The sequence below is a fragment of the Podarcis raffonei genome, chromosome 5 (genome assembly GCF_027172205.1).
Source record: "Podarcis raffonei isolate rPodRaf1 chromosome 5, rPodRaf1.pri, whole genome shotgun sequence".
NCBI lineage: Eukaryota > Metazoa > Chordata > Lepidosauria > Squamata > Lacertidae > Podarcis > Podarcis raffonei.
In genome coordinates this window covers 98634256-98650531 of record NC_070606.1, presented here as the reverse complement: position 1 = coordinate 98650531, position 16276 = coordinate 98634256, and positions in this window count along the sequence as shown.

Below are 16276 nucleotides of genomic sequence, written 5' to 3'. Positions count from 1 at the left end.
CGGTTCAAATCCCCGCAATGGGGTGAGCTCCCGTTGCTCGGTCCCTGCTCCTGCCAACCTAGCAGTTTGAAAGCATGTCAAAGTGCAAGTAGATAAATAGGTACCACTCTGGCGGGAAGGTAAACAGCGTTTCCGTGCACTGCTCTGGTTCGCCAGAAGCAGCTTAGTTATGGTGGCCACATGACCCGGAAGCTGTACGCTGGCTCCCTCGGCCAATAAAGCGAGATGAGCGCCGCAACCCCAGAGTCGGCCACGACTGGACCTAATGGTCAGGGGTCCCTTTACCTTTACCTTTTACAGTTTAAAGGATCAAAGTAGCAGAGCCCAATCATCGACCGGGTGCCAGAGAACATGTCAGGGATATTACAAGCAGAGTTGTGACCACTGAATCAGGGAGAATCAGAGAGGAAATATCTGGCAGGTTCTAAACCGCTTCCTTTTTTTCTTTTTCTTTTTGCATGAGGTGGCTGAGACTAAACCACTTCGTGGAAACTTTTTAGACAGCTGTATTTTAGGAACACAGCAGGCTCATCTGGGTGGTTAGAGCGTTGGAGACAGAGACTGTGCTGTTGAGCAGTGCTGACCCCCCCCACCTACAGTCCAGGTGTGCTGGATTCTTTCTTAAGCCTGCACCTGAACCTTAGTTATATAGAGAAACCAGCACCCAGTCCAAGGTATTCTTGCCACTGCCATTGGCTGCACCCCATTCACTTGTCAAGAAGACCCTGTTTCACAGAATCTTAGAACTGTAGATCTGGAAGTTTCATTTACTCCAGTCCCCTGCAATGCAGGAATCTCAACTAGATCATCCATGACAGATCTCCATCCAACCTCTGCTCAAAAGTCTCCAATGAAAGAGAGTCCACCAATTTCTGAGACAGTCCATTCCACAGCTGAATGGCTCTTACTGTCAGAATGTTCTTCCTCCTGTTTAGTCGGAATCTCCTTTCTTCTCATTTGAACTAATTGGTTTGGGTCCTATCTTCTGGAGCATCAAAGAACATCTTCCATGAGACAGGCCTTCCGGTATCTGAAGATGGTCCTCATCAGTGGGGTTTTTTTGGGAAAAAAATGAAATAATACAGTATTAAAAACACGATAAAACATCAAGCATTAAAAACTTCCCTAAACAGGGCTGCCTTCAGATGTCTTTTAAAGATAAGATAGCTGCTTATTTCCTTCACATCTGAAGGGATGGTGTTCCACAGGATGGGTGCCACCACCGAGAAGGCCCTCTGCCTGGTCCCCTGTAACCTCGCTTTTCGCAGTGAGGGAACTGCCAGGAGACCCTCGGCGCTGGACCTCAGTGTCCGGGCAGAACAATGGGTGTGGAGACACTCCTTCAGGTCTACTGGGCTGAGGCCGTTTGGGGCTTTAAAGGTCAGCACCAACACTTTGAATTGTGCTCGGAAACGTACTGGAAGCCAATGTAGGTCTTTCAGGACCGGTGTTACATGGTCTCGGCGGCCGCTCCCAGTCACCAGTCTAGCTGCTGCATTCTGGATTAGTTGTGGTTTCTGGGTCACCTTCAAAGGTAGCCCCACATAGAGCGCATTGCAGTAGTCCAAGTGGGAGATAACCAGAGCGTGCACCACTCTGGCGAGACAGACAGCGGGCAGGGAGGGTCTCATCCTGCGTACCAGATGGAGCTGGGAGACAACTGCCCTGGACATAGAAATGACCTGCGCTTCCATGGACAGCTGGGAGTCCAGAATGACTCCTAGGCTGGATCTGGGAGACAGTGGTACAGGAGAGGGGGTCAGCCCCTGACCCTTCCCTTGCCTCGCCTGCCTCTCCCTCCTCTTCTTCCAAACCATCTTGTGCTCCACCTGTTATGTACTGAAGTTCTCACCCTGGGCCAGCAGGGGGATACTGTAGATAGTTATGCAAATGAAGGATCGAAAGTGACGTTCAGTGATTGGATAGTTTTAGAAAGTTGTTACAGTAACGTGGTACTGGAGCTCTATATAAGCAGGCTGACTGAGCCCTTCAGTTCAGTTCTGTCCTGGCCTGTGAATAAACAAGAACTGTTTGAAAAATCGCTGTGTCGTCTGATATGTTCACCCACAACTTTTTTTTAAAAAGATATTTATTAAATTTTCCTTTTTTTTTTAAACAAACGAAAACAGAACAAACAAAAAATTAAAAAAGACATATAGTTCATAAAACATACTTTCCAATAACAAATTTCTCAGACCTCCTCATACTTCTCCTCCTCATATTCCAATTAAAATTATTTGTTCAGCAAATCCTTCACTTAAAGCATTACAGCTTATAATATTACCTTATTTTCCAAACCCTTTTTTTTCTCATCTATGTTCCTTTGTATCATTACAGCTAGAAACCACTTAATTTCAATCCAACACCATTTAACTTTCCTTAATTTTACAATATTTCTGTAAATAGTCCTTAAATTTTTTCCAATCTTCTTCTGCCGACTCTTCTCCCTGGTCACGGATTCACCCACAACTTAACACCACCCTTCAGCTCTGAAACTTCTCCTGCTTCCAACTCTCACCTCCAGTTCACTGACCCCCTCTACCGACCCCAGGCCCCCTTACCCAGGGGCACACTCAACAGCGTCCCACCTGCCCCTGACAACGATGGTTAATTGATGCCTGCTTTTAACTGATTAAATATAGCTTTTATGGTACAGTTTCATGTATAAACTGGTCACTATAAACCACTTTGATATATTAAATATTTTTATAAATAGATAAATCAATGCAAAGCACAGGCAGGAGGGGGTGAGGTTTGTGAAGAGTCCCAAAGGTCTGTCAGAAGAGGCTCAGGGGCTGTATTTGTGCTCTATGATAAGTCCAAGGCCCAGGGAAAGGGTCTGTCCGAAGGAGGAGGAATTAGGGGCACAGTCGGGTGTGCCCTCCTGCATCTGATGCCACCCAGCTGGCCAGGGCCCAGCATACCTTGAATGCTTTGGTCTCTAACTTGCAGGGACAAGAGGATCCACTAGCAAGCCATAACCTGATCTAAGGTGAGGAGCCACGGCAGCACCTACCACCGTACAAATATGTGGTTTAAAAAAAGAAAATTAAGGAAAGGGTCCCCAAATGCCTGATTGCTTTTAAATGTGGGTTCCGGGTCTGGAAAAGGCTGAAGACTACTGCTTTAATGGAAATATTTCACTAACGGGCGGTCTTTGTTTTCATAAACTTTAAACACCTGGGATTCTGCTGAGCGAATGCTAAGCCTCTAACCAAAGGGGCCTTATATTTTAAAACACAAGGGAGCCTTTCTCCTCTTGCCACTTCAAATATTATGTCCCGAGGAAGGCTGTTATTGCTGGCTTGCTGACTGGTGGAATTTAGAAAAACCAAATGGTCTTCTGCTTTGGTTACCAAAAAAAATTGTGCATACACTTCGCCACATTGGGAGACCAAATACGAAAAATGCGGGGAGGCTACACTTTAGGCACAAACGTGGGCGATGAAGTTCTAGGAGGTCTGTTTTAAAATGAAAAGCAGCATTTATGGTGCACTGGGATTTCGAACGGAGGAGCAGGCTGGGTGTGGAGAAAGGGGGTACTTAATTAAGAAGATATGAGGAGCCCACTGGATCAGGTCCATAGCCCATCTGGTTCATAGCTGTCAACTTACAGATTTGAAAATAAGGGACCAGCAGCCTCGAAAATAAGGGATCAGTAGCCAAAATAAGGGATTTTCCAGGCACAGGTATGTTCAACTTCTGAGCCCCTCTAAGCCAAAGGCAGAAAGCCCAGCCAGCAGCCAAACGAAGCCTCATCAATAAGGGACAGCAGCGGAACATGGTGCTGGGATAAGGGACTGTCCCGCCAAATAAGGGACGCTTGACAGCTATGATCTGGTCCAGCATCCTGTTCTCACAGGGACCCAGCAGATGCCTATTATGGGAAACCCACAAGCAGGATTCGAGCACAAGCACAACTCTCCCTTCCTGTGGTTTTCAACAGCTGGTCCTTGGAAGCGTTGTTTTCTACAAGCGTGGAGGCAGGGCATGATAGCTCTCTTCTCCATCAATTTGTCTAATTCTTCTTCCCCCATTGTCAGTTTCCTTCCACAACATTATTTCCAAGTGTCATTCCCCACCGCGCGGTTCCGGAAGCGTAAATCCCCTTGCAAACAGGTGCCTGGACTGCTGGGAAATTTTGACCATAATAAATGAAATCAGCATCACTTACCTCCCTCTCCATTTCCCTCTTAGGCCCTCAATTGCCCATCCCATCAAATGATTTGGGGGAGGGAACAATAATTGTGGGCAAACGCTTAAAGTAACCCCCCTTGGTTGAACACTCAGTACAAGCCCACTTTGAGGAGCTCTTGCTGCCAGAGTGTGCATCAGAACATAATTAATGGACATTTAGAACCTGTTAAAGGCATTCTGTCCACAAGATCTAAGACCGCTTTCAACTAAACCGGGTCACTCATCCAGCAAGATTTTTGGAAAATTGGGCTGGTATGATAATGAGTGCAGGCAAGCGAAGAAGAATTTGGCTCAGCTAACCAGGACGGGTAAGACAGACACAGACAACAGTTAACCTAAAAACTTTGGCCTCTTATTGTTCAAATTATAAGGGACTGCTTAAGGGGGGCCAGTAGTGATGTATGGAAGTGAGAGCTGGACCATAAAGAAGGCTGATCGCCATAGAATTGATGCTTTTGAATTCTGGTGCTGGAGGAGACTCTTGAGAGTCCCATGGACTGCAAGAAGATCAAACCTCTCCATTCTGAAGGAAATCAGCCCTGAGTGCTCACAGGAAGGACAGATCCTGAAGCTGAGGCTCCAATACTTTGGCCACCTCATGAGAAGAGAAGACTCCCTGGAAAAGACCCTGATGTTGGGAAAGATGGAGGGCACAAGGAGAAGGGGACGACAGAGGGCGAGATGGCTGGACAGTGTTGTCAAAGCTACCAGCATGAGTTTGACCAAACTGCGGGAGGCAGTGGAAGACAGGAGGACCTGGCGTGCTCTGGTCCAGGGGGTCATGAAGAGGCGGACATGACTAAACAACAACACTTAAGTGGGGGTGGGGGAGGTCATTCATGATCACTCAGTGGAAAGAGTTGGGAATGGCAGCCTTAGATAGAAATGATGAATGGCAGCATCGTGGAGCAAGACTGGTAGGTGAGAGTGCTCTCCTGGGTTGCCAGGGAAAGAGGGCAGGACTGTGCAAGAGCCAAGCTATTGTTTGCTTGTTACATTTGTACGCCAACTCTTCCTCCAATTTGCTCAGGGTGCTGCACATGGATTTCCTCCTCCTCATTTCACCCTCGCAACAATCCTGCAAAGTAGGTAAGGCTGAAAGAGAGTGGTTGGCCCTCAAGGTCACTCAGTGAACATCATCATCATCATCATCAAATCTGTATACAGCCCCCTTCATCCAAGAAGAAGAAGAAGAGTTTGGATTTGATGTCCCGCCTTTCACTCCCTTTAAGGAGTCTCAAAGCGGCTAACATTCTCCTTTCCCTTCCTTCCCCACAACAAACACTCTGTGGGGTGAGTGGGGCTGAGAGACTTCAAAGAAGTGTGACTGGCCCAAGGTCACCCAGCAGCTGCAGGTGGAGGAGCGGGGAAGCGAACCCGGTTCACCAGATTACGAGTCTACCGCTCTTAACCACTACACCACACTGGCTCTCACTTTTAACAAGGACACTTTTAGCAGCAGGCTCAACGTTCTGCCCCTCTAACCACAAACATGGACTCCTGAGTCCATCTCACATGTTTCTAAATTTCAGCCTGGAATCAGAAAAAAACCAAGCTGCACAGCTGAAGAAACTGCAAAGGTTGGGGGGGGGTGATTTATCTTCTTCCAGCCTGCCCCCCCTCCCCTGCTTAATTTGGACTCCCATATGGAAAGACAGTGTGTGTCAGGGTTTGTTTCAGAGGCCTGAGTGGGCATAATGCTTTCCATCATTCTTCACCGCAGAAAAAGCTTTGCTTCAGCACTTGGGGAAACTGTGAGCAGAAGGAAGAATCGAGTGGAGAGAGCCCTAATAAGACATCTGATGACTTGGGAGATTTAGCTGTTTTTAATCTGGTCCTACGCACTTTGTGATCCTCGCTCACAGCATCGTGCATAGGTTGCAAAAGTCACTTTTAGGCAATAAAGGAGGCACTGTTCATCTACTACAGTCTCTGGCATTCATTAAACAGGGTAAACAGGGGAAGTGTAGCTCTTGAAGCTGACGACAACCTTGGAGGCGTAGGAGATAGCTCAATAAAGATGTTGACCCAGTGTGCGCCTGCTGTAAAAAAAAAAAGGCAGATTCCTTGCAAGGAATTGGCAATAAAGTCGCCACTGCGGTAATGCCATTATTCAAGCCTATGTTGAGACCATGCTGCATACAGTTCTGGTCGCCTCACTTCAGAAAGGATATTGTAGTCTTGGAAAAGGTTCAGAAATGGGCCACCAAAATGATCGAGGGGACGATAGAAGTTTGTAAAATTCTGCATGGCACAGAGAATGTGGATGGAGAAAAGGTTTTCTTCCTCTCTCCTAACACTCGTAACTGGTGGACATCCAGTGCGGCTGAATATTGAAAGATTCAGGATGGATAAAAGACTTGTTCATGCAGCACGTAGGGTGGATCTACACACAGGGGGGGAAATGCTATACATAAGTCAGAAACTAAATTGTTATAATGAAAGGGGGGAAGCCCTATGTAAAAATCACATAGAAATTTTGTTTGCTCTCTGGCACCATCTGGTGTTGCATGCTTGTAACACATCCAAAGCGTTGTTTTTTGACTACTGTAGCTGAGTCCATAGATAAGCTATGGAAATCTCTCCCACGAGAGGCTGTGATGGCCTTCAACTTAGATGGCTTTAAAAAAGGATTAGACAATTTCATGGAGAAGGAGAGTTGCTCTCGTGCTTGAATCCTGCTTGCAGGTTCCCCACAGGCATTGGGTGGGCCGTTGGACTAGATGGGACACTGGCCTGATCCAGCAGGCTCTTCTCATGTTCTTACATTAAGGTTACAAAGTTTAGGCTGCTGTTGTAAATCCAAAAGGTCTCGCCTGAAAGCTGTAGCCGACAGGGCAGATTAAAACCACCTAATGTCTAGGTTACGGAAGCTGGACTGCAAGGTTGTTGCCAGTCAAGAAAAGCGAAATAAAGTAAAAACTAGTTGGCTTTCTTTTAGTAGCATTACTAAGAGTGTGCCTGGCATGCTCTGGTCCATGGGGTCACGAAGAGTCATAGAATCATAGAGTTGGAAGAGACCACAAGGGCCATGGAGTCCAACCCCCTGCCAAGCAGGAAACACCATCAGAGCACTCCTGACATATGGTTGTCAAGCCTCTGCTTAAAGACCTCCAAAGAAGGAGACTCCACCACACTCCTTGGCAGCAAATTCCACTGTCGAACAGCTCTTACTGTCAGGAAGTTCTTCCTAATGTTTAGGTGGAATCTTCTTTCTTGTAGTTTGGATCTATTGCTCCGGGTCCGCTTCTCTGGAGCAGCAGAAAACAACCTTTCTCCCTCCTCCATGTGACATCCTTTTATATATTTGAACATGGCTATCATATCACCCCTTAACCTCCTCTTCTCCAGACTAAACATGCCCAGCTCCCTTAGCCGTTCCTCATAAGGCATCGTTTCCAGGCCTTTGACCATTTTGGTTGCCCTCCTCTGGACACGTTCCAGTTTGTCAGTGTCCTTCTTGAACTGTGGTGCCCAGAACTGGACACAGTACTCCAGGTGAGGTCTGACCAGAGCAGAATTTAGTCGGACACGACTAAACAACTAAACAACAACAAGAGTGTGCAAACAGGCCTTCCTCTAAGGCAGGCAAGCATCTTCCTTTTCAAGTGCTTTTGAGTTTCCTGGCTAGCAGTTATGCTCTAAGGTGTCCTGGGAGTGGTCATTTGGAGTTTGGGGGGCCAGGGGTGTTATGTACTGAAGTTCTCACCCTGGGCCAGCAGGGGGATACTGTAGATAGTTTTCACTCAGGTCCACATATGCAAATAAGGGATTGAAAGTGACGTTCAGTGATTGGATAGTTACAGGAAGTGTTACAGTTGCGTTGCAGTGGAGCTCTATATAAGCAGGCTGGCTGAACCCTTCAGTTCTGTTCTCTTCTGGCCTGTGAATAAACAAGAGCTGTTTGAAGAATCGCTGTGTCGTCTGATATGTTCACCCACAACTTAACAAGGTGCACCTATAGCCATCTATCTGGAGGGAGGGGTGTGTTGTTCGTCCCTCCTCTCAGCCACTTCTCCCCCCCCCCGCACCGGTATTTTTCGTTTCTTTTATTGGCACGCATGCTATTGTTTCTACACCTGTGCAAATACGCACACCTTTTTCTAAGAGGAAACAAAATCCCAGGAATTATGCAAGAGCACAATAGCAAAGGTTGCAGTCCTCATCTCACCTACCTGAGAGTAAGGCCCCAATGAAGTCAATAGGCACGCATGGTTACAAATGTGCTATTGGTGCTGAGCAAAATAGAGGCTTTTCCCTTTTTTGTTTTTGGAAGATAGGAGAAATATGTTTTGTTTCCATTTGGGTTTTTGAATACCGGGGTCTTGTGCAAACTGGATAAAGAGATCCTGCCCAAACTCCCTGTGTGTTAAACAACTTCTTCCTTTTTTTAAGCCGGATGTGCAGCGGAGGTTTGCCCAATTGAGTGAATGGGAGAACTGCCCCACTAACCTCAGTTCGCCCTCACCTGGTTTATTTGGGCTCCATAGCAATTTAAAGATGACATTAGTCACAATCCATTATATAATATCGTGTAGTTTGAAGCTCAACATCAAAAAACCTAAGATCATGGCCACTGGTCCCATCACCTCCTGGCAAATAGAAGGGGAAGAAATGGAGGCAGTGAGAGATTTTACTTTCTTGGGCTCCATGATCACTGCAGATGGTGACAGCAGCCACGAAATTAAAAGACGCCTGCTTCTTGGGAGTAAAGCAATGATAAACCTAGACAGCATCTTAAAAAGCAGAGACATCACCTTGCCAACAAAGGTCTGTGTAGTTAAAGCTATGGTTTTCCCAGTAGTGATGTATGGAAGTGAGAGTTGTACCATAAAGAAGGACCATTCGCCGAAGAATTGATGCTTTTGAATTATGGTGCTGGAGGAGACTCTTGAGAGTCCATGGACTGCAAGAAGATCAAACCTCTCCATTCTGAAGGAAATCAGCCCTGAGTGCTCACTGGAAGGACAGATCCTGAAGCTGAGGCTCCAAGACTTTGGCCACCTCATGAGAAGAGAAGACTCCCTGGAAAAGACCCTGATGTTGGGAAAGATGGAGGGCACAAGGAGAAGGGGACGACAGAAGACAAGATGGTGGGACAGTGTTCTCGAAGCTACCAGCATGAGTTTGACCAAACTGTGGGAGGCTGTGGAAGACAGGAGTGCCTGGCGTGCTCTGGTCCAGGGGGTCACGAAGAGCCGGGCACGACTAAACAACTAAACAACAACAACAAAGTTTCTTCTGCTCAATGCACCTCCCTTCAAGCCAACTTCCATCCAATCTGAAAATGTAAGCCATGTTCACTTTGCAAAAAAGGTAGTAACACAATAGAATTCAAAACAGTAACAATTGATTGCACATTTATTCAAAATCCATGATACCAGCTTTTCAGAGACTGACAGTCACTGACACCTTTGCCCCCCCTGCCACCTGATTGCCTCCTAGCGCCCCCTTGGGGAATACCACCACAGAGGACGGAACCACCAACTTTGGGAACCACTGGGTTAGTGTAGCACGAGGACCTGGGAGAGCAGGGTTCATTTTTTTATTTTGAATATTTATTGAATTTTATAACAAATAATGATATAAATCTCATTCATCGTGTTATTTACAATTATTCTCCCTCCCCTCCTCTGGACTTCACTCAACTCCCCCTTTGCTGAGTTATTTCGTTTTATTTATTGTATCTTGCTTTTCCTACACAAAAATAAAATCCCTTATCATTTCTCTGAAATATCGGTTACTCAAATGAAATTGTGAAAGTTTATTCAAATCCTGCCAGTGAATCCAGTCCATTACAGTTTATTTGTTTCTGCAAATAAACTGTAAATGGTTCCCAGAGTCTTTTGAAGTCCTTTTTTGTCCTTCTCTTGTAGTTTGTCTGTTAGCTTAGCCAATTCTGCACATAGTTCATCAACTTTTCATGCCATTGTTCCTTTGATGGTATTTCTTCCGTGTTCCAATATTGTGCAATCAAGATTCTTGCCGCTGTTGTAGCATACATAAATAATGTCCATTTTTCTCTTGGTAGTTCTTGATTTGAGATACCTAACAAAAAGGCTTCAGGGTGTTTGACAAAATTCATTTTAAACTTTTTTTTTCAATTCGTTGTATATCATTTCCCAATATTTTTAATGCATTTGCATTCCCACTACATGTGATAAAATGTTCCTTCCTTTTCCTTACATCTCCAACATCTGTTATTTTCTTTCCTAAACATCTTTGCCATTTTCACTGGTGTGATATACCATCTATACATCATTTTCATGTAATTCTCTCTTAACAGTATGCAATCTGTTAATTTTATATGGGAGACCAGGGTTCAAAGCCCCACTGGGTCATGAGGTTTGCTGGGTGACCTGGATCACTGCCTCTCAGCCTAACCCACCTCTCAAGCTGGTTGTGGGGATTAAATGAGGAGGGAGGAACCATGTACACCACTTTGAGCTTCTTGGAGGAAAAGGTGGGAGAAAACTGCAAGCGATAAATACCATAAATGCTAATAAGTTTATCTAACCTCCACCCACCCTTTCATGGCTACCAGATATCTGCATAAAGGTAAAGGGACCCCTGACCGTTAGGTCCAGTTGTGGCCGACTCTGGGGTTGTGGCGCTCATCTCGCTTTAGTGGCCGAGGGAGCCGGCGTACAGCTTCCGGGTCATGTGGCCAGCATGACTAAGCCGCTTCTGGCAAACCAGAGCAGCGCACGGAAACGCCATTTACCTTCCCGCAGGAGTGGTACCTATTTATCTACTTGCACTTTGACATGCTTTTGAACTGCTAGGTTGGCAGGAGCAGGGACCGAGCCACGGGAGCTCACCCCGTCGCGGGGATTCGAACCGCCGATCTTCAGATCAGCAAACCCTAGGCTCTGTGGTTTAACGCACAGCGCCACCCGCGTCCCAGATAGCTGTATACTGGCCTGCATTTTCTAGACCAGCTCTTGGTAGAGGTGCAAATTTAGGAGGTTAAACTAGATCAACGAGCAAACTGGAACATATGGTAATCCCTGAGATCAGCTCTAAAATTCAGAGAGGATAGGACTGCTGTGGAGCAGGTGAAAAGCCCGGCTTCCCCGCTCCTCTTGGGTATGTTTGCTCAGGTCCCATTTCTAACCATGCTGCAGCCACGGCCTCATCGCTTTGCAAGCCTTGCTGCCTGCCGCCAGCTGGGAAATGAAGCAAGCTACCTCTCTCCCACATGTAGACGTGCTGCGGGGAGCGTCAGAAATGGTGCCTGCATAACTGCCGTACTTAGCTTCAAGGCAGGAGGAGGAGCTGTGTGACTTCTTAATTGCAAGCTTTTTTTTTTTTGCTTTTTTTTGCAATCTGGGCTATAACGTGTTGGCTGGAGACCCACCTTCCTGTAAAAGGCAGGAAATCACTGCATCTCTCACCACCCTGTGCAAATTTTACGAGGCTGCAAAACTGAACAGGTTGCAAGGCCTTCGCGAGATGCAAAATTAACGCGGGGAATTTAGTGCCTCTTGATGGCTGTTGGCAAGAGGTTTTCTTAAAAGGAAGCAGGAGGCAAACGAGAAAGGCATTTGCTGTTTCAATGTGCTTTTAAATAGAGCTTAGAGGCTTTTGCTGGATTTAAGCTGAACTGCAAATTGTTTAGCTTTCTCAGCTAGAAGGAAAGTTTGGGGTTGGAAAGCCTGGAGAGCAGCTGCCAGTCCGTGTAGACAGTATTGAGTTAAATGGACCAATGGTCTCAGTAAAAACTGTCTCAGGAAGGTCTAGCCACAGCACAGTGTAGAACATCTGCATTGCGTGCAGAAGGCTCCAGGGTCACGGAATCATAGAATCGTAAAGACAGAAGGGACCCCAAGGGTCATCTAGTCCAACCCCCTGCAATGCAGGAATCCTTTGCCCAACTTGGGCTTGAACCCACAGCCCTTGGATTAACAGTCTCATGCTCTAGCAAGCAAATCAATCCCTGGCATCTCCCCGTAGGGCTGGAGAAAATCCTGGTCTGAAACCTTTGAGAGCCACGGCAAGTCAGTCAGTACAGACAATACAGTGGTACCTCGGGTTACATACACTTCAGGTTACATACGCTTCAGGTTACAGACTCCGCTAACCCAGAAATATTACCTTGGGTTAAGAACTTTGCTTCAGGATGAGAACAGAAATCGTGCTCCGGCGGTGGAGCGGCAGCGGGAGGCCCCATTAGCTAAAGTGGTGCTTCAGGTTAAGAACAGTTTCAGGTTAAGTACGGACCTCCAGAACGAATTAAGTACTTAACCTGAGGTAGCACTGTACTGTGGTGACAGCAATCACGAAATTAAAAGACGCCGGCTCCTTGGGAGAAAGGCGATGGCAAACCTAGACAGCATCTTAAAAAGCAGAGACATCACCTTGCCAACAAAGGTCCGTATAGTTCAAGCTATGGTTTTCCCAGTAGTGATGTATGGAAGTGAGAGCTGGACCATAAAGAAGGCTGATCGCCGAAGAATGGATGCTTTTGAATTATGGTGCTGGAGGAGACTCTTGAGAGTCCCATGGACTGCAAGAAGATCAAACCTCTCCATTCGGAAGGAAATCAGCCCTGAGTGCTCACTGGAAGGACAGATCCTGAAGCTGAGGCTCCAAGACTTTGGCCACCTCATGAGAAGTGAAGACTCCCTGGAAAAGACCCTGATGTTGGGAAAGATGGAGGGCACAAGGAGAAGGGGACGACAGAGGACAAGATGGTTGGACAGTGTTCTCAAAGCTACCAGCATGAGTTTGACCAAACTGCGGGAGGCAGTGGAAGACAGGAGTGCCTGGCGTGCTCTGGTCCAGGGGGTCACAAAGAGTCGGACACAACTAAACAACAACAACAACAAACCTTTGAGAGCCACGGCCAGTCAGTCAGTACAGACAAGACTGAAACAACCGTCTGACATGGTGTTTGAGAACATAAGAACGGAGTTGAATATTTATCAGCTTTTTTTTTATAATAAAAAGACAGCAAGGCAATGTACATCACGCAAAATTACAATAAGATTCTGCATTACAAGGGGTTGGCCCTTGTGGTCCCTTCCAACTCTACAATTCTCTGTGAAAGGCTAAAGAAATCGCCTTCTCAATCCGGCCCGTGGACGGTCTGGGAATCAGCGTGTTTTTACATGAGCAGAATGGGTCCTTTTATTTAAAATGCATCTCTGGGGTTATTAAGAATCTGCAAAAAATGAAAGATTAATATGAAAGCCTGTTGAAGGGAGGGAGGGAAGTCTGTGCTCGTTAGAGCGTTGAGAAAACAAGTGGACATACGACTGCAGAATTTTACTGTATTTTGTTTTGTTTATGTTAAAGAAAATTCAAGAAAAAGCATTTTTAAAAATTAAATGCATCTCTGGGTTATTTGTGGGGCCTGCCTGGTGTTTTTGCATGAGTAGAATATGTGCTTTTATTTAAAATGCATCTCTGGGTTATTTGTGGAGCATAGAAATTTGTTCATTTCCCCCCGAAAAATATAGTCTGGCCCACCACATGGCACAGCTGTCAAGCGTCCCTTATTTGGAGGGACAGTCCCTTATCCCAGCGCCATGTCCCGCTGCTGTCCCTTATTGATGCATGTCCCTTAAATTTCCCGGGTTTCAAAGGAAGCAGCTCCTCTCCCTCCCTCCCTGCTGGCCAGGGAGAAGGGAGGCTCCAACTGTGTTGCTTGGAATCATAGAATCATAGAAGAGTTGGAAGAGACCACAAGGGCCATGGAGTCCAACCCCCTGCCAAGCAGGAAACACCATCAGAGCACTCCTGACATATGGTTGTCAAGCTTCTGCTTTACTGTATTTTGGATGCCCGGCCCGCCCCCCTCCGGCCTCCTCTCACCAGCCTCGGCCCCCGGGAGCCCCTCCCTGCCAAGACTGGCGGGAGCCTCTGGCCCTTCCGCCGCCATCCTCCTCGCGGCCGCCAAACTGAGCGTCTGGGGCCTCCCCTCTGCCCATCGCCACCGCTCCCACTAGGCCGTACTGTGGCTGTGCCGCCAAAGGACCCGGATGAGATGGGCAGCCTGGCATGGCCTATGAATTGCTGAGGAGCCTTGAGAGGAGAGCGAGGGCAACCATAGAGAAAGCAGTTCAAAGAGAGGAGGAAGAGGAGGAGGCGGAGGCGCGGGCAGGTGTTCGAAGGGCTACAAGGGAAGGACCACAAGCGCTTCTCCCATAGATTTGTAGTGGTAGACTAGCATAGATGGTCTGATCTGCGGGTTTACTTTGGAGGCTATTCTCCCCCCCCCCACCCCACCTGATGGAATTGAGAGCTGCAGATGGAGCATGAGAGAAAAGATACAGAACTGCAGCAGCATCTTCGTAGCTTGGACTTCGTTTTGCGCGAAAAGAGGTTGCTGCTTGTAGTTATTTAATTGCAGTGTTTCATCAGCTGGTGTCTTGAGCAGGAACCTCTGGAAACGAAGGGCTAAAAACCAGCGTTGCTCTCCAAAATTATCTGGTCCCTTTTAACTTCGTATTTCAGCCGGTTGGCTAAAATCCCTTATTTTGGCTGCTGATCCCTTATTTTCAAGGCTGCTGGCCCCTTATTTTCAAATCTGTAAGTTGACAGCTATGCCACATGGTCTGAGGGACGGGGGACCGGCCCACAGCTGGAAAAGGTTGCTGACCCCTGGGCTAGAGTGCTCTTGGGGCAGCGTGTTTACCTGCATTCTGGCCCCAGACTGGGGGGAAGCCAGATTGCAAAATGCAAAAACAGCAGAATAGGGCTGGAACGAAAACATATCCATGTATTTGTCAGGTCCGAAGGCTGCGTTTCCTCTTGCACCGTTGCGTAACTCCAGTTAGATGGACTCTGAAGTGCAGCCCCGGCCTGAGCCTGCGGTGGGGGGGGGGGCAGGAGGGGCGGACGATGCTGTCAAAGGGAGGGCGAGGATTCTGCAGTGTGTGGAAAGAGGAGATAAGCACCCCCTTCTCCTCCCCCTCCATATAGGGCAGCAGTGCAGAGAAAACTTTCTCTGCACTCCCCCCCCCCTTCTTTGGGGCAAACTGGCCAGGTCCCTAAGCTCAAGTTTCCAAAAAGCGCCTAAATTGGCCACGCCCCATTCTTAGTGATGAGCAACTCCGGGGAGCCCCCAGCTCTGGCTGAGGGCGGGGTATTGATTTAACCCTTTCCCCTGCTAAGCCCATTTTCGGTCTCAAATCTGTCCCTTGATGCTGCTAGCTTGCCCCAATGATAAAGAATCGTCATAGGAATTCAAATGAATATTTTAAAATGATGTACAGTGGTACCTCGGGTGACATACGCTTCAGGTTACATACGCTTCAGGTTACAGACTCCGCTCGATCAAAATGTGTGTGCTACCAAAGATGTTATTCTTGTTTCAAATGATTCCCATAATCAGGGGAACAAGCGTGTTCAAAGAGTGGCAAAGAATGATTTCAAGATATATCTGGCAGGGCAAAAAGCCAAGAATACAATTTAAGCTATTAACAGATGCTAAGGAAAGAGGCGGTTTTGCCCTGCCAGACCTGAAACTATACTATGAAGCGTCTTGTCTCTGTTGGTTAAGGGAGTGGATAAAATTAAAAAATAACAAATTATTAGATCTAGAAGGTTTTGATAATAGATTTGGTTGGCACGCTTATTTATGGTTGGAGAAGAAGAAAAGCCATAAAGGTTTTGATAATCATATCTTTAGGAGCTCCATAATGGAAATATGGGAGAGGTATAGAAATATATTAGAACCCAAAGTTCCGCACTGGTTGTCACCACTAGAGGTAATGAGTGTAAAGAAAATCAATATGAGAAAGAACTGGATAACTTATGGAGAGTTAGTAACTAAAGAAGGGGGGAAATGGAAAATGAAGCCATATGAACAAGTTAAAGAGCATGTTTACGATTGGTTACACTACCTGCAAGTAAACGAAAGGTTCAAAAAGGACCTTAAAGAGAGGGGATATACAGAGAAAGAATCGAAATTTCAAACAGAAATAATTGATAATGATGTTAAGATAATGTCAAAAATGTATAAAATACTTTTGGAATGGCAAACAAAGGATGAGGAGATAAAGTCGGTTATGATACATTGGGCCAGAGATTTTGGTTATAATATACAATTGGATGACTGGGAAAAGGTATG